Consider the following 24,166-nt stretch of genomic DNA (forward strand, 5'->3'; position numbering starts at 1 on the left):
CTCCCTCAAAAGATAAGCCATTGCACTGCACTCCTGTTTTCAGCCACAGAGCTAAGTGTATGCTGCAGCCTTATCCTTCCCTGCACTGAGATAACTGAGGGGCAGAGAGCTAAGGTGAGTGCCCAGAATTGCTAGCAGGCTGCTGGCAGAGCCAAGAATAAAAGCCTGCTGTGTGGCATGACATCTCACCTTTGCAGCTTTGCAAAAGCTGGATTGCAAGGTCACTTGGGTAGTGCTTGTGTCTTCCTATTTGTTCTGTAAAACATGTCTCTCCAGATTAAAAAAATAAGAATAAATGTCTTCCGTGAATTTCTTTACAAAGTCTCTGCCCATTATTACTTGGATTTTTTTTTTTTGACAGCATAGCTGTTAAGCTGATATTGGCCAGTGAACTATGACTATACAGAGAGGAGGAGAAGGAAAAAAAAAGAGAAAAAGGTGCATAACTATTTTGTGCCTATGCTAAATATCTCTGTAATTTAACAGTATGTATGTGCCCTCGTGAAAATCTGCACACTGCATAAAACAAAGTCCTGAGCATCTTTGAAAATGCAGGCTGTACCAGCAAAAATATAATTAAGAGAAAATACTAATCACATTTTTACCCAGGGTGACATTACGGGTTAAGAGTGGATATATGTTTGTGTCTGGATTTCAGTCCTAAACTTAAGGCTGAATCCAAACAATGTAACCTCAGAAAAGTGGTGGATAATATAAGAAATCATTTTCCTGTAAAATATTTTTGACTTTGAGAAAGTAACTGTCATTAATTTGCAACGGTACATGCTGGTACTCTTAAATAAGTTTTTCCCAGGATAACAATCTGTGTAAATGAGAAATAATGAGAAAACTTTTCTTACATCATTTCTTGAAACCAGTGCTGGAAACCTGATCAAACCATTCAGCAGTGAATTGTTCACTATGTTCACATTGCACAGACCCTCACTTTCGGAAGGATTTGGGTATGTTTTCATAACAAAGCCATCTTTTCATTGAACACCTGTGTGCTTAAAATTAACAACTAATATTCAATTGCCCATTCAATGTGGTTTCATGAAGACAATCAGAACATGAGGCCACCACCTTTCCCCCTTGTACAAATAAAGCTTGCTCAGTCCTGATGTAAGATTTTCTAGTGTTGGGGATGAGCTGAGCAAGCATGGGGTTTTGTCATGATGCTCTGCTTTGGACAAGCACTGGAACACAAGTAGAACACTTTGGGATCAAGGATAATCACTCGGATCTGGTGGATCAAAAATATGGCTGCTCTTCTTGGCCATCACATAAAATAGTGGCTATAGGGCAATTCAGTGGAACTTTGAGGTTTAGCACACGGTTTAGGACACGGTCCACCCACAGAGAGTCCATGAAGAATAATTATATAGACTGTAGCATGTTGTGGAGTAGTGTGTAGTAAATACTTGATGTAGAATTATCTTCCTTGTGGATTACGTGAAAATATAAAATGCTGACATTTCCCAAATAATTTGATTTAGTAAAAATTAAAGAAGTTATTAAAAAACCTTAAATATATAGCACATTCCTCAACTAGGCTCTTGATCTCTGTTATGTCATGCAAGTATTGCAAATTATATAGTCCTGTACTGTATTCCCCTGTGTTAGATGCAAATTGAGATGATATGGTGTTTTTGGGTAGCAGCTCAAGGTTGAGCTGTGATTTTACAAAGTCAGCAAAATTTTCATGCCAGATACTGTCTTATCATATTCTTTTTCATTTCTATCCCTGAAAATCTTGTCACACACTATTGCAACAATTAATCTGTAATGTTAACCATTGTACTTTCATTTGTTGACATAGAATGTTCAATAATAATGAACAAGAGAGTAAACTGAGCTTGTCCATAAACTACTATTCTTCCCTAGCTTAGCAGGGGTGACAAGAAGGAAGTGTTGAGGGCTTTGTATCACCAGTCCTCATCATAATATTTTATATTTTGACTATAAAATATGTGCAGCAAATCCGTTGTGACTCAGGAATGCCACAGTTGTCACTATGCTGTGCACTGTGGCCACTCAGAGCTGGGTGGCAGTAGCAGAAATGGGATTCAGTCCCTCTGTTCTCACACTCCAGGTTTCTGTCACCTGGAAAAGTAGCAGTCATGTGGGGCTTACAGAGCAGAAAAAGGTGTCAAGCCTGTCTGGTGGAGACTGATAAGTACTGGAAGGATGAAAGTAGCATCAGTGTAACACAACATCACTGAATAATGGTAATATGGTAGTGAGTCCCCCAGTCACCAGCCAGTTGGGAAATCTGATTGATAGGTAAGGTTTTGGAAAAAAAAAATCAAACTTGCACACGAGTCTGAATAAAAAAGTGATTTTTTTCCTATTCCCTTCCTCAACAGGAACAATGTAGTTTATGGCTATCTGCTCTAATATTATTAATTTAATGAATTACTAAAACTGGTGAACTGGTCAATGGGCTGACACCTCTGTCATACCTAACTTCAATAACTCATCACTTTTGTCATTCTGCTGCTTCTCAGAAGTGGGGGTTTTCTAGAAAGGCAGTACTCTTTCCCAGGCTGATGGGTAGAGGACATGGAATGAGGCCAAGAAGAGAGTCAGCAGGCTTGCAAACAGCTTTACATCAAAATGGATCTAGAAAATCAACACAGATCAATCCCTCCAGCAGGGATGAGATCAGAAAGATGTACTGGAAAAGAAAGTGAGACCTCATCTTCACCTTATGTAAGTGGATTTGATGTTATGAAGATTTCTCATTAAGTCATCACTCATAAGGCTTAGAGGAAACGTTCACAAAAAAATCTGTTAGAGGCACTTCTTGTAAAACCTAAACTGGACTATGTTGCGTTAGCTATTTTTTTCAGTCTAAAAATTCCAAAATCTGCATTTTTTCACCCCAATTCTTATACTTTCCTAGGTTTTGGAATAATAGGGGCCAGCTGGAGGGGAAGTTTGAAATGAACGACAGTGGCATTGCATCTCTCGACTGCTGATTTATAAACACTCTTGATCATAGGTAAGCAAAAGTATCAATGCCATTTAGTGTTATACCATAACTGTTTTAGGGGCACTATGGGGTTTGACATAGCGGTCCTCTAGTTTCCTCTAGATTTGTCCAGGACCTGGTACTTAGCATATTTGCTGGCAGCCTTAACAGAGGCCTGAGAGCTTAAATCTTAGTGGAAGGGATTCATCAGGGTTACTGTCAAGGGCAGCATGATGAAATAGGCATTGCCCTTCATGCAGAGAGCACTGGCTGCAGCACTATCAAATAAACCAGTACCTTTAAAATGTACTGGGGCTATTAAAGAGACAGGCTCTTAGATTACCCCTAAATGCTGTGCTTCTCTCCCTCTCATGTCTGCTGCTATTTCATTTTTATTGTCTTTATGGAAAATATTCAAAGAGTTGGAGGATAGAGGAAGCATTCTTGTAAAGTTACTTTGTATTCCATAGAGATAGGCCACAGAGGGAGAGAGAAGGGAAGTATTTTTCAGAAGCTTTAAAAGGTTGCAAACTCTCTGCCTTAATGGTCCTGTTTAGGCCCTGTATTTACAGATGTGTGCATACATACATGCACACACGCACAATCAATGTGTGCTCACACAACAAATTTCTTCAAAGTATTTTAGGAAGATGCTTTTATAAAACAGCTCTAGCCTAAAACCAGTGCTGAGAAAGAATGGTATTTGACTCTCACCTTAAGTTTTTTTCCTCTGGATTTCCTGCTCACTCTTTTGCTCTCTCTCAGAGAATCAGATGCTCAGCATGGAGGGATTAAAGTCTCATGCTGTAACATTCGTCCTTCTTGCTGAATGAATAACATGATTAAGGTATATGGGGAAGTGGAGTGACAGTAGCAAGTTCCATAGGTACAAACCCCCTCAGGGGTTGTGCTGCAATATACAATGATTTATTTGGCAGCTATTTGCATACAACAAATGCCTGTGAAAATTTCTCTGGGACTCTGGACAATTTCCGTGATGGAGGAAGCAGACAAAGGCTGACATGAAAGAAGAGCAGAGTTTCTTCCTCCACTACATTGACAGCTCAAATCAGGAGCAGGGTGGAGTGAGGGACTAGCATGTTCTGCATGTGTTTTGTCCTCACATATTGAGTCCTGTGCACCTGGTGTGATAACAACCATCACAACACACAAGGTATCATAAATGAGACAGTGGTGTTCAGGTATCGCAGACTAACTTGTGTCCAGCCAGCACAGCTCTGGGCTAAGCACAAGGCCTCACTGCTCCAGAGTGAACATGTTTTTTTCTATTGTTCTTCAATGTTTTTTTCACTGGCTGAAGACCTACTTTGCAAAATCCACCTATGAATTGTAGTTTCTCTTTCAAAGACTTGCACTTTTCCTGTAAGACTCATCCCCTCACAGACTTTATTGCATACATTTTTTCAATGTTCCTGATAGAACATTGAAAAGAGTGCTCCTGTTCCTCTTTTGAAGAAGGAAAATGAAGGTGCTGAAAAATGAGAGTCAAATTCATGAAGGGACCAAAATTTTCAAATATAGCTTTGATATCTTAATCTCACAAATTCTGCTCAACTACTGCTTTAAGTCTGCTGCTGCACAAGTTTTTGACATTTGATTTTTTTGGAAACTTAAATTCTTCTCCTGGTCTTTCTCATAGGCACTTGATTTTTGACAGTCTTAGCAGCTCCCAGTCTGTCTCATATTTTAATTCTACTTGGATCCATAGATTAGGTGTTTCTGTTTGCTTGTCTGAGGGGCTCAATCAAATAGAGCTCTCCAAACATACCAACTTGATTGAGTTTTGCACAAAATAGAATTGTTGGGTACCTCTCCATCTCCTAATCCTCATCCCTGACAAGGTGACGAAGCATTTGTCTTGGTTGTGTGAGAAATCTCATATCTGATCCAATTGATGCCTAAAGAGATTCACAGTCAAATCTTTGATGCAGAATGAAATAGCTTCCAAAACTGGCTGAGACTGCAGTCTTCTCTTGGCAGATTAGCCTAGAGGGAGGAAGGAAAAACTGCCTGTGAAATAAGGCACATGGATCCCATCAGTTAAAAAGCAATGAGCCCAGGGTTCCCAGATTTTGGTGGCTCATGTTGTGAAAACTCTAATGTGGTTACGAAAGAAAGCTGCAATCCACACTCAGATTTTGAATAAAAAGGTTTACACTGCTACCCTGCAGAGAGCTTTCAGGGCTTTGAGTGTATTGGTACTACTGAAAAAGGAGCTTGAGGCACAGAGAGGAGAAGCACATCCATTTGGAGAGGCCAGCATAGGTCCTAAAATCTGCAGATCTACATTAGCATGGTGATGTTCTGGAGTTGTTCTGGTCTCCTTCACATGAGTAATATCATAATATGGAAAGAAATAAAGCACAAGATGACAAGTGAAAATGGACTGGGGAGAGATTCAGTGCTATGACAAGAACATGTGGCTGGGGAGCAGCAACAATGAAAGAATGGTCCAAGAGCCTTTCAGCAGCCACCAACACTGGCAAAGTTTATCTTCTGCCTCTGGATATGTGGGGTCAAGCTAATGGTTTGATTAAGTCAATAAGATTTCAAAATGAGATAAAGCTAAACTGTTGTAGATAAATTGCTGCAGACACTTCAAGATACAGACTATGGGCCAAATTCTATTCTGTGATGGACTTTCTGACTCTGTGTGCTTTGACTAGTTTTCTGTTGGTGTGGCTTCTGTCATTTTTTGTATGACCTGTACTTTTTTCTCCGCTTCCTCATGCAAGAGGCCAGGTAGCTACCAATATATATGTTGTGATTTGAAGACTGAAAAGATAATCCATAGCTAAAATAATGTGTGTTTAATCAACTGTCCATTAGGGTATAGAAGAAATTTTTTTCTTTTGAATGTCTAGATGTATAATTGCCTGGTGGACCAGAAAGATGAATTTTAGTCTCCTGTGCAATTAAAAAAAAATCTAAATGTTTTGGAAAACAGAAATATTTTAAAGGAGAAGCTTGAGTGTACTAGCAAGATTTGGCATGAGTTAGAAAGGCCGGCATGACACTATCTTCTGTAGTGATCAAAATGCTTTAGCTGTGGTTAAACTGCTTTTGCTCTGTGCCATCATTTCAATTCTTTTAAAAGAAAAACTGGACATGGAATAAGTGATCAGCACATTCCTGTTAACAGAGTCTTAAAGCACTTTGCTGTGTTATGGTGGAAATCTGCTTCCAACTTCTGTCACAGACTATTCTCTGATGAGCCACAATGCTCTCCCAAGAACTTGGAGCAATAGGGCAGGGGGCTGTGAAAAGCGGCACTGTGGAGATAGGAAAAGCAATGGCAAGGCACAGTCATACTGCTGCTTGACCCCAGGGTTTCATCTGTTTGTCGTTTGTATTTACTCACATTAGTGCTGGAAAAAGTTTTTTGAAATCTCTCTAGATAGATGAAGTGATCTTATTTCTACTTTTTTCCTCCATATTCTCCAAAAATAACTACGTGGTATTCTTGATAGGAAAAACTGTTAAATACCCTTTCTTTGTGTGTATATCTGTATTCCTCCCCTGTTACAGACTGAATGGAGAGAGTTGAACACACTCAATTTCTATTTTCCTATAAAACAACTGTGTTCTCTTAGGAAGTTTAGTAGACCTTCATTAGGTATTGGTACAACATTTAAAGCTTTGGCTTAAGAATTTTAACTACTCAACAATGTTTTTCTATTTTTGCTATCTTTTTAGAAAACAGACATGAAGATTTCTATTAATGTGCAATTTGAAGGAGACTGTACAATTGAAGAAGCAAACTGTATACTCCATTTTGAATATGGGCCTTATCTGCATTTTCTGCAATTTTTTGCTTCCTAGGAAAGAGATGAGCTACAGAACAATATTAATACCAAAATAAATGAGCAGAAACTGCTCATGAATGCTTTGTGCCTGAAAATTAGAACAGAATTTCAATTGAGTTTCTAGCTGTTACAGCGGTGAGGCTATGGAACGATCTCACCATAGTATGGTAAGCCCAAAATCTAATACACATTCACACATGTATGTTTATATGTTAAAAAAAAAAAAAAAGTTAGAACCTGATCGAACCTGATAAGCTTCTGAGGAGTTTTATGAAAGGGTTTGTATGGTTAGTCCTCGTAACAGCAAGGAACTGCACTCAACCTAGAAGTCCTTTCAAGTCTTACATTCCTAAAACCTGATTGCCTTTGGAACTCTACAACAGCTTTGTTTTTGATGGGTTCAGTTAACATTTGTCTCTGGATAGGGAAGAGACTTGGAAACAGGGGAAAGGTTGTATTTCAGATGCTGAAACACCTCTGGAACTGGCATTGGTTTGGACCTTGAGCATCTTAAAACGGGTATTAATAAAGGGGTTACAGGTAGAAACCAATGTTCAAGAAAAGTACTTGAAAGATGTTGAAGCAGGAGCAAATGTGGGAGTCATGAAGATCCCTGGGAACTTATAAGTACGCAAAACCCACTGCTGAGGACTTAAACACCAGCTGGCTGTCAACCTAAACAGAATCCAGCTGGCTTGACCACATTTCAAACTTAGTAAGGAAATGAGAGAAACTTTCACTTCTTCAGCTTGTTTAGAAGACCATATTTTAAAATCAAGACTTTGTTGATGAGCCTGCTCAGGTAAAGGGCTGAATGGTTCTGTGGGGACACGCTGCCCTGTGCTGCTGTGGCTTTCTACCTGTACGCTGAGGAAGACCACAAGCTGTGCTGTAGCATTTCTCCAGAAGCCCAAACCTCTCATTGCCAAATAGTGCACCATTTAAGCAGGTATGTATTGAAACTGTTATACTATTTCATAGCAGGAAGATAAACTAGGAGACCTGTAAGTTTGGCTGAGCGAAATCTTTGGGTGTACCTCACTGGGCAGATACTGTGGATGGAGCTGCTGCCTCATCAGTCAAGGCTTCCTTCCTGGAGCTCTTTGCAAGAACCTGCTATGGCTGTCATTGTCCTTCTTGCATACAATCTTGAAAGCCATGTTTCATGATAGAGTGCATCTACCTTTTGGCAAACATAAAGTGGTATTAGCCACACAATTAAGATAATTACTGTCTTTCTGCGGGTGGGTGGGCATGGTGCAGATAAGGTTAGTGGGGTTGGTCACTATTTCATTCTGGTGGACTTGTTATTGTCACAATCTGCCACTCAGGGAGTGTATGTAGACCTTTGTAAATCTTAGACACAGCAAAATAGAACAAGCTCCAAGAGGGTTCCTCTGCATTTTTGGTCAAAGTTAGATACTTCTATCTTTTCTTTTCTTTTTGACTCTGGTGGGTGGAACTTTTGTGAAAATCTCATTCTTACCTGTTTGAGTGCAGGGGGAGCACTGATACATTTTGATGTTTCCTTTGAAAGAAAAGCAGATCCTAGGAATAAATTGTATGGTTTGAAAATCTGATGCTAAAATGCAGAAGGAAAACACATTGAGAAAGGGATTTCGCACTAAAATGAAAAGAGAGATGGCTATGAGATGATAATTTCAGTGGCAGCCTAAACAGTGTTATGCCGAAAATTACAAGGGGCCTTGTGAGATAGGGATGAGATGTGCTGAAGGAAAAAGTAACCAGCAGGAGAGTGGATGGAGTGGAAGTCATGTAGGATTATCTTACAAGAAGAATGTAGAAGTCTGTACATAGTTTCCTGCCTAAGTGGATGCTTATAATGCCAGCATTAATTGCCAGAGATTTTATGTTTAAGATATCCTGGGGTCTGCTTCAAGTGAAGCAGGATGAGTTATTTCAGGAATTGCAGAAGTCAATATCAGGTGAGAATATGGGTCAAGTGCCTGCAGAGAGCTACCTGCTCAGGTGAGTGCCATCAAATCCCCCTACACCACCCCAGCAACACATCAGCCAGGTGGGTCATGAAGTTTGCAACTTCCAGTGTTGTCTGCTATGCCCCAAAATTTGTGTATTACAAACCTTTTTGGCTACAATTTCTGTCACTTTAAAAGAATGGCAGACATTTTGAAGATCCTTCTTTCTAGGGCTACTTGAGTAATTTTGTATTGTTTAAGGAGGGACAGTGTCCACTCCGATGCAGACTCATTCGTTACACCATGTGTGTGTGATGTGTAAGGTTCTTGGGCTGTTGCAGACCATATCATACTGTTATAATTAATTTAACCTCACCAAGAACAACTGAGAACACCTGTTTTCGTAAGTGATTCTTTTTCTTCACATATGTCACAGCTATTGTCATTATTTACAGTGTATTTTTAAGTTTCACATTTAACCACAGTGTAAAAGTGCAAAAGTCTGTTTTCCACAAGAAAAAAAGGTTTTCATTATCTTGCAGTTTTTTGCTGTTGTTGTTTTTGGTTTTTTGGTTTTGTTGGTTTTTTTTTTTTCGTTTTGTTTTGGGTTTTTTTTAATAATTGTATCATGTTTTTGACAGCTAAATAAATGGATTTTATTAAACAGGATTATGGGCTGAGATTATTTAGTATTCCTTTTTTATTATCTGGTGTAGCCTCTGCTGGGAGCTGTGAGTTTCTTTTCTTCATTTCCAACATTGATTCTTGCATTAGATGGTTTCATTGAATAATTAATATACTTCCTGTGATTGATGATTTGCATGGCCTGAATATTAGGTTATCAATCATGACCCACTTGTTCTAATGTAATCATATTGAAAACGTGTCAAAAGCTGTTTACCCAACAATGACAACAGGAGCTGTGATATTGAAGGTGCTTGATACACTACAACAGAAAATATCCTGGTTGAACATTCATAATGCAGAGATTATGAGTTTCTCAAATTGATGTAACAAAAGCCTGGAGCCCTTGGTGAGAGTTATCAGCTCCAATAAGAAAAGCCCTTTTTTCAGCTAGAAAATCGTACTGATTTCTTTGCCTTTTATCAGCTGCTTAGTGACTTTTTGAGCCTACAGTGTAAAGTAATTATGTTCTGTGCTGCACATCATAAAGAAACTGAACAAAAAAAAGGAAAGTGTTCTTTTTTTTTATGACACTGCCTGTATCTGTTGTTACTAGAAGGAATGAGCATCATTAAGGTCTTTCCATGGTTTGCTTTCAGTGGATTACCACAAACATTGAAAAAGTGGGTTTACTTCTGTGGGAATCATTAAAGCAGTGCATTTTAATACTCAGCATATAGTGCACATTTCACTTGAAGTGTATTTCTTAGCTCATAGGTGCTGTTTCTGCAGTCTGTATTGGCTCCATTTCAATACCCTGTTGCTCTTTACCTCGACCAACTACAATGGCAGGTTTAGTTGTGTATATTCATGTCATTCTTTCCTTTTTCCCATGACAATTCATATTAACGTGGGAATTATATTGCAGTTCAACTTCACAAACTCACACTGATGGAAATGTTTCCTATGACCAAAGTAGAATTGCACATGTAAGACAAAGCTGCTTGGGGTGGAGAAGTCTAGAGCAATGGGCTTTATAATTTTAAGCAGCAAAGTAAAGCCATTTCCTTCAACCTCTGCCTGACTTCCACTCTGGACTGTAACATACACAGATTTTTCCAGTCTCCTTTGTTCATGAAAAATCATGCAGTGATGCTTTTCTTAACATTTGACAGTGCTTTACTCTTCATGTCACCTTTTGGCTTTGATGGAGGACTCAAAAGCTGTGCTCCTTCCAGCTCCCTGTTGCTCCTGACGTTAGACAACTTAATTGGTGGTTATAGACCAAAACCAGGCTATTCATTAAGATTAAGAGTACTGCAGTTTTGTCCAAATGTGAGGACCCTACTAGTCCTGGCTAGCCTTCAAGGCATATAATCATGGAGTTCATACTGGTGTGGTCTCTGAATAGCTGGCATGGTTGGCAGTCCTAAGAAGAAAGACAATTAGAAAATTTAAAAGCTCATGGAAAAAAAGCCCTACAGTTTGATTCCCCTCCCTGCTTCTTTTTTTTTTCCCTTTAGTCAATATTTTACTTTGTTCTACCAAAGAAGAAAGTTTATAGGAGCTATGTAATCTAAGTGATACCTGATACCACTCAGCAGGAGGGGTAATCTCTTGGGATGTCACCAAAGTTGAAGGCCAAATGTTTCAATTACTTAATATATGAAAATATTAGCCTTGTTGTGTCTCTCAATGATTAAAACAGAGAACAAGTATGTTCATTGTTACCGGAAAAAGGATTCCTAAAATAATTTGTAATAATAAAACCCCAGAAATCTGGAACCAGAAAAAGTGTAGATGAAAAAGACCCAGTCATCTAATTTCTCTGCCAGTGTAGGATTTCAGTGTGCATTTTTGGTATATTAGTGTAAGAGAGTTATTTAGAAAATGATGCCCAAACCTGTTGGATTTGAATCTAAAGTGATTCATGGTTTTTATGATTTCTTTTCTTGAATGTCTGTACTTTACTCAGAATGCTTCAAAACACTAGTGCTTCTACAATCATGGGAAATAAAGCAAATTAATTAGATTGTAAGAAAAATGAAGATGTTTCTTGGCTTCAGCAAACTATGTCTTCTGCTATTACTTTTTATCACACTATGTAGTTCCAGGATTTCCAGTGCAAATCTATTAGAAAAATTGTCTTCAGTTTCCCCTAATCTTGGAAAGTGAAGTCCATTTCTTCTTGGAAATGGACTTTAAAATGAGATAATAGAGAAAGGGTATGTTCTGAGTTTCCTTTATTTGCCTGATGTTTCTAAAGCCTCTAGGGCCCATTAGTTATCTCTCCTCCACATCTAAGAGAGTTTACAAATGTTTGTTATTTTTGAAATAGAAGCAGGGACTGTCTTTTGTTGAAAGAGAGAACTCTGTCTGGAGACACACCTGCAGAAAGACTCCCTGTATCTTAGGCTGATTTTGAGTTACTGGAGGTGGCATTATAATTTCTCTCTTTCACCGGTGACTGATCTTTCAAGTATCTGTGTATTTGTTGTGCCACTGCATCTTCTCTTAATTGCATCATGTTAGATTTTTGCTTGCTACATATTATGTATGAAGTGGGGCAAAAAAGCCCTGTACATAAAAGAGGAGCATAAAAACTGCACCTCTTGTAACACACTGAATTGTTTTATAAAGCTTTCCTGCAGGAAAAGCTGTTCTGCTTTCTGAATCACCATTTCTACACTTTTTTAATTAAGATTTTTTTGGTTATTGCCTCAAGACTAAAAGCCCACTAGTTTTCAGTTGTTTAGTTTCTCAGCCAGTAGTAAAATTTTCCTTGGAAAGAAGCAGCATTTTATGGAAACCGTCAGTAAACTGTTTTTCTATGGAAAATATTTGAGTAGCCCTCCTCTGTATACATAGCTATAAAAATATTAGGGCAATATGTGCTAAGTGACCAGTACAAGTGTTTCAGCACAGAGCACCCATGACTGCAATTTGCTGCCAAAAGCAAATTACTCTAGCAAGCCATTTAACATAATAGGACATAGCAGGTGTTGGGCTACATCTTCAAACCAACAAAAACCAGACAATGACTAATTCACTGGAAGGAACAGTATAGCCAAAATTTTCCTCTTCTGATCCACAGGAAAGGAAATCCACCATTCTCCAGTGCAGAGCTCATATGTGCAGGATACAAGTCTTTCTAAGCAACCAGTGACATATCTATACTGTGCTTGGAAAAGATCAAAACAGCCATGGACTTCTGAGATGAGATGTGAAACACATCTCTCTGAACATTCCTCAGTACACCACAATTATAAATAAGTACAAACAAAGTCTATTCCCTGCTGATTCTGAATGGAAAAGAGCTGGAAAGAAGAAGAAAAAATGGCTGTATATGTTTTCTTTATAATTTTGGAATGCATTCAGGCTTCACACCAGCCAGCAGAGAGAGAGAAGCAGCAGACACCATTTTCATACTCAACTCATGCTTGGAAGGAGTGCAAATTTTGTCATCAGCATTGTCCACAGTGGTATCTTGACTCTGAGAACAGAATATTTTTCTGTCTACATTTATCAACAGTGAAGGATTAAATTGCAAGTGGACAGATGAAAGGTAGTTTAATAGGGCAATAGGCATCTTAGCTCCTTGTGGTTTGTGGAGCTGGCACTTCAGGTCTAAGCCAGCAGGAAGGTGGTCCTGCCTCCAGCCTCCTCACCTGCCTCTGCATTTCCATGATTTGTGGGCCCTGAAGCACCATTCTCCCTTAGTCTACCAGAAGACTGATCATACGTGAGTTTGCTAATGCACGTGACAGACACTTTACGTTTCATGTCACTGATGCCAGCCTAAAGTGACAGAGTTGTCTTATTCTTGGCATCCTCGCAAATCCTGTTGCTGCCTGTGGATACTTCTCATAGCTACTGTAAATGCTGTAATCACTACAGAGGCAATGACAGGACATTACCATGTTGTTTTGTTAACTTCTCCTGTGAACAACAGGAAATTAAGCTGGGTGTTGTGTGGTACTTGGCAATCTCTTTTCTGAGGTTTTTTGTTTTGTTTTGTTTTTTTTTTTTAATATTCTCTTTCCCCCTTTCTACTTCCTTCCCTGCTAGATTTTCCATGGCAATATTAGGATGAACGTGGCTGTCAGTTTCAAGCGGTGACTTTTTTTTCCTGTTTTTGTAGAGCTGTCCCAAAGCATACCTGGGAGCTGGGAATGTTAAAAAAGAAAAGGAAGCAGAGGCTTCTGTAGTGTGAGATCGCTGGCCTTGCCTGTAACATGAACACCTGCCTAAGTAAGAGGAGGCTCATTAGGTGACTCTGACTCCTGCTGCCTTTGCTATTTTTGGGCCAGCTGTCATGTGCACAGGGTGATCTGCCTGGCCTTGACGTTTGGTATAACATCTCAAGACCAACCCATTGTACATTTTCCCTCTCACGCCCTGCAACAGGAAGAAAAGCAGGCAACACTGTCGTTATGGCCAGACATCCAATTAAGCAAGCATGGGCTGCTTGTGCCCAGGCAAGGGCTCTGGTGGGCAGAGGGGAGGAGGGTGTGCAGAGCCATTACCTCAGAGTGCCCTGCAAACCCTCCTCTTCACTTCTGCCGCATCCCTGGGAACTGCCAGGAAGAGCATCTGAGCTGCCTGCAGCTTTAACGGTATGGCACAGGGGAGCAGAGGTCTCCCAGGATTAATTAATGGGCATCCCGAGAACACATTCTCATTATAGCTATAGCACTAGGGTTTTTCCTCATTTTGCAGAACATCAAATGTATTAGATAGCGTGTGGGATGGAGGCAGGGAGGACTGGGGAAGGCAGAGGCTGCAGTCAGAGGGAAGCGATATGGACTAGGAGATTTAATCTGACCCTGTCAGAGGCTGTCACAGGACTTAATATTGCATTTATTTAAACTGGATTTTCTCTGATATAACGCTTCTGACTTTGGGGGAATGAGTCTTGGTTTTGAGGGTGTGCAGATCCCTCGGGGAATGAAATGCCACTGATAATAAAGAGCTCGTGCTGACATCCTCCACCACGATTTTTATTTGTTTGTAGCTGCTCATTCTTTGTTAGAACACAGAAATGGCCAGGCACGTGTGTTTTGTTTCTTTCATGTGATTTTCCCCGCCAGTCAGCATGGCTTATGCTCAATTAATTCCATCAATATACGGTCCCCTCCAGCCTCATCTGCACTTGTGTAGCGTGACAGGCAGTTGTGAATATACCACTAACTGTGTCCAGACAATGGCGTGAGGAGGCTCCACGAGGGGTCTATTAACTCCACAGACAGACTGCGGCTTCGTCTTCAGCACAGTCCCTTTGCAGGAGGGGTTTCTTTTTTGGTGGAACATTTAGTGAAACGTGTTCCCTCCCTCCTGGTGAATTAACTGCCACTTGGTTGCTGACGAGCAGCAGCACTGCCGTCTGAACCGCGCCTGATGAAACACCAGGGTAGCTGGACATGCTTCTCCAGCCATCACAAGCACACACAGAGCACTAGCTCTCTGCTTGGGAGAGCTCAGGAGTCCATTCTGGGTGATCAAGTAGGGCAGGTGATTGACTCTGTTTTGATAAAGAAGATGCTCTGACCATGTTCTGTCCCATCAATATGATTATGCAGTGATGACTTTCTCTGAGAGAGCACTGAAGTGCACAACCATCATTGCATCTTTTTCTTCATAAAGCGCAAAAAATTTACTGATATCTCAGGGCCATGTGATCCCGTCAGCAGCGAGACAACGTGCTTGCAAGTGGACTTCAATGTTCTGAAGAACCGGGAGGAAAATTAGAACAACCGTTTTTGACTGAAAAAAATTATCTTTTTGCGCACTGGGTACTTCAGAGGCATGAAGCTGTACTAATTGGGGTACAGTGTAATGACTAATCCCATTAGAGGTGCTGTTTACAGATTACCTGCTTGTTTGAGGGGCTAGAAAGCAAAGTAGGAATAAAAAAAAATCAAATAGGAGAGAGAATATTATTTTAGAACCGCTGTGACACGAGAATGTGAGAGATGTTAGTTATATTGAAACACTCTTTCAGCCGACAAGGTCACTTGTGGCAATAATCCGCTCATTAGAGGTGTAATCCATCACTCAAGTAATATCAATTTAGTGCCAGGGTTTTAATGCAGGTTGTACTAATCATTAGCGGCAGTTTGTCAACTGCATAATTCACCAGGGATTGTGGGTATGCATGATTTAGCAGGTGACCCTTGACCTCAGTGGAGTAAGAAGCCTGCCTTAGAGGCAAAATCAAGAGGGACAAAAAGCAGCGCTCACTCATGAACAATTATTATGCTTAACAGCATGACTGTCATTTTAGAGAGAAAGGGAAAAAACAGTATGTACTGAATAATGAAGGATTAAAATTCACCTGAGACTTGGCTCCAGCTACAATGCTGGAGTCACCACCCTCGCTTAGGGGGGCAGTAAGAAGACAACACTTTTTTTTTATTGTTTACTTAATGGCCCCTTAGCTAATATCTAAGAGTCAGAAGCCCTTCTGCCATGCAAAACATGAGGGGTGATCACAGCAACAGACTCATTTATTCTTCTGCTGTGAAAATGCTGGTTTGCTCCTGTCTCTATCCCAGGTGCCAAGCACTGGGATTGACCTGTGACTGTCATAGGTGAAAAGTATTAGTTAGGAAAGTCTGCATTAGTGTCAGACAGGTAGAGGATTTCCCCTCAGGCTGTCAATTCATTTGGAGGGAAGAGGAGAATAACCTGAAGTGAATTTCTGTGCCCACCTGAAATCTACTCAGAGAGTTAAATGCAGAGTTTGATTTACCAATCATTATAAATGTAGTATAGCATCATATTCTCTATTTCAACTATTGGAAAAATGCATTTCTTTTCACATCCCACTTGGGAAGTTATCAGTGTCTTGCCTTGCTGTATTGCTGCTCTGTTTTATAATAGCAATAATCCTCCTGAAATCTGGCAACTAGGATGAGTTAAGTGCCCTAAGCTTTACTGTAATTAAGGTACTTTTTTGCTTGCAATAATTCAGAATTGGCTCTGACTTAAAAACTGAAATTTAACAAGTGATTTAGCTTGTAATGTGCTCTAATTGCTTTTGGTATTTTGAAAGTGGGGGTTGGGTGGGAGAAAGAAGAAAGGGGTCAAACAACTTAGTAATTTAAGAGAAAAAGTGACAAGTGATCTTGCGTGTTAGGCTTTTTCCGACTGGAGTTTTAATATGCACACCAGCTTTCTGGTTGTAAGGCTTTCTAATAATCTATGTGTACTTGATGTCTATGCTTACAATTAAAAATGATGCTTGGAAGGAGGAAAGGGGCTGAGCAAACCTCTTTGCTAGCTAAACATTTTGAAATGTCACTGGCATTGCAGCCCTTCCCAGCTCTGAAAGAAGAGGCAAAGAATGTGATGTCCCATCCTGAAGGGAAGGGAACACCCAAGATTCATAGATGCCCTCAGTCAAAAAGAAACGAAAAAAATCAGAGGGCCCACAAAAACTTGCAAAGTTTTATTAATGAATTCTACACTTGGCATGGAAATCAGTATATGTTAGTCCCCTGTCTTCTAATATAAACACATAGCGGTTGGTTTTGAATAGAAAGAGCAAAAGAGACAGAGAGAGAGATAGAGAATAGGTAGAGTGAGAGAGATGAAAGAGAGTAGGGAAGGAAGGCAGGGAAAGAAAGAGAGAAAGAAAGAAAGAAAGAGAGAAAGAGAGAAAGAAAGAAAGAGAGAAAGAAAGAAAGAAAGAAAGAAAGAAAGAAAGAAAGAAAGAAAGAAAGAAAGAAAGAAAGAAAGAAAGAAAGAAAGAAAGAAAGAAAGAGAGAAAGAAAGAAAGAAAGAAAGAAAGAAAGAAAGAAAGAAAAGATGGATGATTCTCCAGCCCTGGTTCCAGCATCAATCCAGCTGATGGGGTGTCAAGGACCCTAGTAAAGCTGGGCTTTGTGGGGGTACCTTTTATAGATAAATTTACCCATACTGGAGCTATGTTTCTTGCTTTTGATATGAGTTATCATGCAAAATTTTTTCTTCTAGATCTTTCTGGAAGAGAGTTCAGAAAGCTTTGGTTGTCTTTCTCCCTCCTGACAGTATGTCTGCCCCTTAATCTCATTTCTGCCCTTGTGCTGTACTGAATTTTTCTTACCTCCAGGGGCCAGAACAAGGGTATTTGTCCCAAAAAAATGCTGTCCTTCTCCAGCCAAAATCTAATAATTCTTGCCTGATGTACAGCATGTTCTTACGAGCAGTCTGCAGTTGGCTCCATGGCTATCTGGCTGTTGGTTTTTGGGAAATACACACTAGCCCCTTATCTTCTGGGCTTCTTTAAGAAGGAAGGTAGGAGAAGGCAAGAGGGCACAGCCACCAGGCAACAAGAGCAGCCAGATGGCAAAAATATCCGTGAATAATAATACTGAGAATTAAAATTTGTGACTACTGTCTCTTTCAGAGGGACTTAGGGTACTTCTGTATTGTTTCCATTTCCAGTGCAACATAGGCAAAGACTGGGAAAATAGGAATTTTCCTGTAGTTCTGTAGGAATTGCCAGTATTCACAAAAACAAAAACAGAAAAAAAAAAAAAAAAGAAAAAAAAAAAGTGAAAATTGTCCATTAGGAGGTATTGACACCATCTAATTTGAGAGATCTCTTTCTCTGCAATGCAGGACAAGAGAGCGCTTAAATCACATTCCTGCTCTAAATTATCTCCCTCTCCTCTATGTCCATTGCCTTTGGTAGGTGCACCAGAGAAAGGCTCTAGTCCTCGTGCCCAGGGCAATCTGGGTTCCCATGGTGCCTTTTGCAGAGGCATGATGCTGTGGCGTGCTTTATTTAGCTGCTGTGTGTGTTTCCTTGGCTGGGAAACTGTCTGAGGGAGCTCCTGTCAGTGCCATCAGTGGAGCCCTTAGTGTTCAGCTGCTCTAAGAAGGGTCTACTTGAGCTGAATTGCTAAATTAGGTATTGGAGCTGAATTGCTAAATTAGGTATTGGAGCTGAATCACATCCACAGTGATGTTCCCCTTGCTCAAACAAAGGGAGAAGCAGGAAATGGAAGTTCAGCACTGGGTCAAGCCTTGATTGTAGTTCAGCCACACTTAGTGATTCCTGTTGTCTCATGTTACATGGTTTATGGGTTTTTAGGTAGGAACTGTCCCCTACTGCAAAGGACACTGCATTTCCACAATCAAAAAATAATTACAATTCTGTAAGAATAATCAGCAGTTCACATGTGAATAAAAGAAAGCTTTTAGGAAAATAACAAATTTTGTTCCATCAGATATAAGATGCCAAAGTCCTTCCTCATACAGAGAAGGCAATGAATCCAGCCAATGTTAGTCTAATGAGCTAGCATTCTCCTCTGTTGGAAGTCAAAAACATTCATGGCTTCAGGCAATATTCTTGCCCATGGACCTGAGAACAGTAAACCTCATGTCTCCTGTGGACTGACCAGAAAAGGAGCAGATATAAGCTGTGGTTCTCTTTATGTGTCTACATTTTGTCTAATCTATATATTTATATATTCATATAACTATTTTCTGTAAGATATCTTTTTCTATTTCTCTTTTAGTCTTTTTAAGTTCAAAAGCTACTGTTAGTAGGAAATTTGGAAAAAAAACCCCAAATGAAGCATTATACAATTATCAGCATGTTGATATTTGGATATATCTGAGAATAGAACAGTGCCCATCTGGACTGCCTTAACAGCGCAGTTAATTGCATTATATATGGAGAAGGGATTGAAAAGAACAAAGAATTGAAGCTATTCTCTTTAAGTAACCCATTCCTGTGGTATCTAAGCACAAGAGTAGATCAGAGCATAAAAAAAGCAGATTGCTAAAAGCTATACATCCCAAATCTTATGCATAACTCTGTATAGAGCTTAATGAAACAAGCTGAGCAGCAAGCTGGAACAGTCATGACAGCAGATTTACTCCCTCTAAGTGTTTGCAAGGACACCAACTTCAATGATTTCCAAAGTGAGCTGTAACCATCAGGGATGGGCTCCACAATATTTGGTGATGTTTCTTGCACAGCTGCTAGTCATATGGGACAGGGTTTTAAAGGTATCTTCTAGCCTCGGGAGACTGACCTAGTGGGGGTTTCAAAAATATCTAGCCACTAAACTCACAGGAAAATCTCATATCAGCAATCCCACAAGCTGCCTATGGTTAGGTGTCTAGATACACTGCAAAAATCTGGGCTCTCCTGGTGGCCTGTGGGTGGAACCTAGCTTGTGGGGGATTTTTTGCAGAGGAGGGAGAGGCCACACAGGGGAATGGTCTGCAGTATCTGCTGGCAGCCCGGGCCAGAGGTGTAGGTGCAGGTTGTCTGCTGCTGCCTGTGAGGTGCTGCTTAGGGCAGAGAGGTGCTGGGAAGGGCACGTCCCTGGATGGCAACTCTTTCTGCCATGGCTGGGGCAAATGGGGAAAGCTGCTTGAGCCTCCTTGCTAGGCTGAGCAGATTGAGGGATGATGTTTCTTGTTGCCAGAACAATGCTTGGGGAAATTGTGGGGTCCCCAAGTTAAATCAACCTGACCACTGTGGGTCTGCTTTTCCTCCATATTTTGGGTGCATCACAACACTGAGGATCATTATCTTCTTCTCAGTGTACTATCCTAACACTGCTGGTAAGCGCTGCTGGTTTGGTGGAGGGACACCAATTAGTGGTGATCTGTATGACTGAAAATGGAAGAGAAGTGGGTTCACAAGATACGAGAGCTGTTGTTTCCTAGTGTTTGCATACAGAATTTTGCTGGATGGCTCAGAACATAGCAGGTAGCCCTGATGCTGATTCAACCCCCATGGTCTCTCCTCGAGATAATGTCTCCCTGGGAGAGCTTGAACCATACGTGGAAAACATACGTGCAAACAACTGCAGACAGTGAAATCATGTGCCAGAGATAGGGAAAAACCTGTGTCTGTGTGGGATCTTATTTAAACAGGCCCAACCTTGTGTCTCCATGGAACCAGCAGCATCCCAGCTTTTCAAGCATACTCCCACATGGATTTCCGGATTTCCCAGAGGAGCACTGCCCACAGAAGTGCCAGGTGACCTTCCTGGGGGGATTAATCAGCCAGTGTGTAGCACCTGGGGACATCTGGTCTGCATGAGAGCAGCTGAGACATCTGTATGGGCAGATTAGTGCAGCACAGCATGTGTAGGGCAGAGACCCCGCCTGCCAGCAGCTCCATCCCATCCAGCAGGTCCGTCTCTGCTGGAGTTGGGAAGCTGCAGCAAAGGGTGTGGTGTCCATCCTACCTTGTCTGCAAGCCCAGCATCTCATCCAACATCAACAGCCTCCCTCTGTGTGCCAGTGTCACTCCTTGATTTGACTGAAACCTTCAGCATATTGACTTGTCTGTTTTGATCTTCCTGGGTTTACTTTTGTTTCTTTTGGAATTTATTTTAATCTGCTGGTTTCTTCCGAGATGTCTTATTTCTAACCATATTGCCTTTATTTTTCTTTCTTGGGTTTTTGTTCCTTTATTTTTTTAATGGTGGTGTTTTTTTCAGAAGCTGTCTTTTCAAAGAACTGTCATTGCTGCCTCCACAGATGCTCCAATATACCAGGTACAGAAGATTATGGGTGTCCAAAAGTGTAACCGTTTTCTAGCAAAATTGGATATATAAGATAATGTGTCTGTACACTGAATTGAAACTTTTTAAATGGCTCTGTACATTCAAACCCAAGTTGTTGGACTCATTAAAACTGACATATGCAAACATTTCAACTACAAAAATTCAGTTACTGATCTCTGTTAAATTCCAGGCAGCAGATGACACTTAGAGTCTGCTAAAGAAAAAATGCTAGTCTTTTTTTTCCCCCACTGCTTTTAGTATTTGCTCAGTATCATTAATATAAATATGCAATCATCGAAATCAACACAACTGAAGTTAACAGAGCAACTCCAGATTTACATCAGTGTAAATGAGAGCAAAACTTGATCCCTCGCATGTAATTTATCTTTAATTCTGGTTTAAGTCTCTCTCATCTTGCTGAATAAAAACTGATGTTCTTCTCACACACAATCTGTATACCATTCATTAGTGTCTTTTCTGTTTGGAAGAGAGACTGGAGCCTGTGGTAATGAAAGCTCAAATCCTGGGGAGCAGTACACATGGTATTTTGTTTTAACTAAATGCTGTATTGGTATTCTCATGAGTGGCTTTGCATTACTTGAACATTTATGAGTAGCTTGAACTAATAAATCTCTAATTAGCACTAATTACTAATTAGGTTATTGATTCCTCTGACTGTGGACTCCTCACTGGCTTTATTCATAAGCAGAATGTTATTTTAAAAATTCTTGTGGATATATCCTCAAACAAGCCCACTTCTGCCACAGAAAGAAGCAGAGCAGCAGGCTCTGGGCAGCCTGCTTGTCAGAGTAACACCCAGGCTTATTCAGACTGAATAGGTCTGCTGAGGAGCAAAGGTACTTTTTTTTTTTTTGCTAATTGAGCTGTCAGAGCACTGCCTGCTTGCCCAGGTGCACTGGAGAACCCCAGCACCTTTCTGCTGTCTTGTCTGATGGATACCTACTGTTTGCACCCTGTGGAAACATGGGCTGTTCCCAGCTTCAGAGGGTGGCTGATGCTCTTCTGAAGGTGTTTTGCGACAGTCATGCCCTCTTTGGTCTCATGATGAGACCTAAAGCAGATCTGCTAGAGCAAGTTGATGTACTCTGCTTTGCTTCCCACAGTCTGGCTTTCTCTCTGTTTGGTAAGAAAAGCCCTTCTGAATCCTCGTACTCTCAGAAGTTTTTCCCCTCCCATTCTCCCATCTCTCTCCAGCAGCTGTCCTGCTCACTACCTACCTGTTGAGCCAAAAGGAGTTGTTAAAATCTTAGCTCTGGAGTCTGCATTTACATGGCATTCCCAATAGCTTTTAGAAGAAACAGCCCTTCCTGCCCCAAAAGAATTAGGAACCCCATAATCCCATTTTTTCCCCAAAAGCTCAAGGAACAGGACGCCCAAGGTGCAGTACTCATGTAGGAAGCACTTTCCCTACTGCCACCATCACTGCCACACCAACTCACCATACTTCTTCCAGTTTCTCACACCACAAACTAATTCATAAAGGAGTTTTGCTTTTGTATGGTTTACTGAAGATAGCAGTTAGCACACTGTCTAACTTCTTTCACTTGATGGCAGAACACACAAGTGATTGAAGAAATTTTGGCTTTCTTCACTGACAGTAGTGATTTTATTTAGAAATGACTGATTGCCTCTCTGTTAGGACTGGCAGGAGAGGTCAAGTGTAGCACTACTTTATTCAAGCATCAGCCGCTCCGCTCACAGAGGTTTTGCACATGGTACATCTTCAATTTGCAAACCCAGACAAGTGCAAGATGAGGCTTCCTTCTGGTTGGCATTATCTGTGAGAAACATGCAAAATCTCTTTTTTGGTGGCTGCCTTCTCTTTTCTGTTTATTTTATGCAACCCGCTATGTTTGTTTTGATCCCTGCAGCCCTGTGCAGGTTCTGTGATGAGCCACTGTGGCACCACAATGGTGCTGCACTCATGCTGACGTTCTTACCAGCAGACTCCAGGCCCTGCTGAGCTTTGCAGTTGCATGCACATAACTCCCTAGGACAACTGTGGGAGATGTCTGCGTGTGGCAGCGAGGGGATGGGGCTCCCTGTGCAGAAACATCTGGGGACCAGAAATTGAGTATTCTTGGCTACGGGCCTCGACTCTGAAATATGATCTTCCCACCCTTCTGGTCCATCTCTTCACAGAGCAAAGGAATAAAGAAAGGAGCTAAGTATCTCTGGATGGAAGTCCAGTCAGCTAATTAATATCAATGAGGTGCGTGTTATTTTTAGTTATTGCAGATGTGCTCATACCTCATTAGCTTAAACACTTTAAAGCAAATAAATAACAGCTTCTGTCATGCTTAAAGGAAACATTTTATAAAGGAGTTATTGATCTGGACTTCAGAGGGACCTGGTGAGAAATCTGTAAGTCTTCTTCTTCCAGAGGAGGGAAAGGAGGGGACAACTTTACAGAAGTAAACTGAATGAGTCCTCTTTTGTAATGCACATTAAGAAGCCAAAAGGCAGATCTGTTTCCAGGTGGGTCTGGTGGGTTTGAGTTCCTGGGTTGGTTCCTCTGGTGGAGACACTTGTAGAGGCTTTGCAGTGAGGCAATTGAATATCTTCCTGTGAGTTGTTTTGGGGAGACAGTTGGTCCCGAAGAAAGGGTTTGTCCTGAGCCTACAGGAGGAATATTTCTTTGGCCCTGATTACCTGATATTTTAATTTCCATATTTAGCAAGCACCCCAGATGTGTGTTGCAGGAAATAAGTAACTTGTCAGTGGTTTTGAGGTTTCTCAGCAAAAAGAAGATTACGTCGTTTTACACTGAAGTATTGAAGAGAGTGTTTTATATTTTGAATGCTAATAAGCACAGTTTTTTTCAGACGGGAGCCATAAAACTGTCATTATGTCAGTGGTATGTCTTTGTTCTTAGCTTTGCTCGTGCTAATCAAAGACAACAGTGGTATATTTTGAGTTAATACTGTAACAAGAGGAATGGCATTAGTGGTCATCATCATGAGTGACTCCTGGACATGTGGTAATAATTTCTTAAGTGTTTCTGAATAGTAAATGAGTGAGAGAGAGGGAGTTCAGCTCCAGTGCTGTGCAGAATGGAATGTATGATTCTGCTGAAGTGATATATCCACAGCTCACATTTGAGGGGCTGTAAAAACAAAATCTTCTTTTTAATATAATTAACATAGCTCCTTCCACAGTCCCTCTTTTTCTTCAGCATCAGACTTTGCCTTTTTATTTGGGATAAAGCAGTGACTTTCAGCATAAGAACTGCATGAATGTAATCCTCTTTATGTTCTTAGGGAA

General features: G+C 40.6%; 2 long non-coding RNA genes across 4 annotated transcripts in view; both read left to right on the plus strand.

Moving 5' to 3' along the window:
* The first annotated feature begins 2,494 nt into the window (after positions 1-2,494).
* On the plus strand, positions 2,495-7,019 carry LOC135295295 (uncharacterized). Of its 2 annotated transcripts, none has more exons than XR_010357339.1 (3): positions 2,495-2,712; positions 2,906-3,004; positions 6,692-7,019. It is a non-coding gene; the product is annotated as an uncharacterized LOC135295295 (long non-coding RNA). The 2 variants fall into 2 exon arrangements; XR_010357340.1 differs by having other exon boundaries at positions 6,818-7,019.
* A 62-nt stretch (positions 7,020-7,081) lies between these two features.
* The window catches only part of LOC135295296 (uncharacterized), a 36,029-nt gene continuing 18,944 nt past the window's right edge, over positions 7,082-24,166 (plus strand). For both annotated transcript variants that reach the window (XR_010357342.1, XR_010357341.1), the window contains exon 1: positions 7,082-7,750. This is a non-coding gene — a long non-coding RNA (uncharacterized LOC135295296). The remainder of the gene's footprint in view (positions 7,751-24,166) is intronic.

This window comes from Passer domesticus, chromosome 2, assembly GCF_036417665.1.
Source record: "Passer domesticus isolate bPasDom1 chromosome 2, bPasDom1.hap1, whole genome shotgun sequence".
Classification (NCBI taxonomy): Eukaryota; Metazoa; Chordata; class Aves; order Passeriformes; family Passeridae; genus Passer; species Passer domesticus.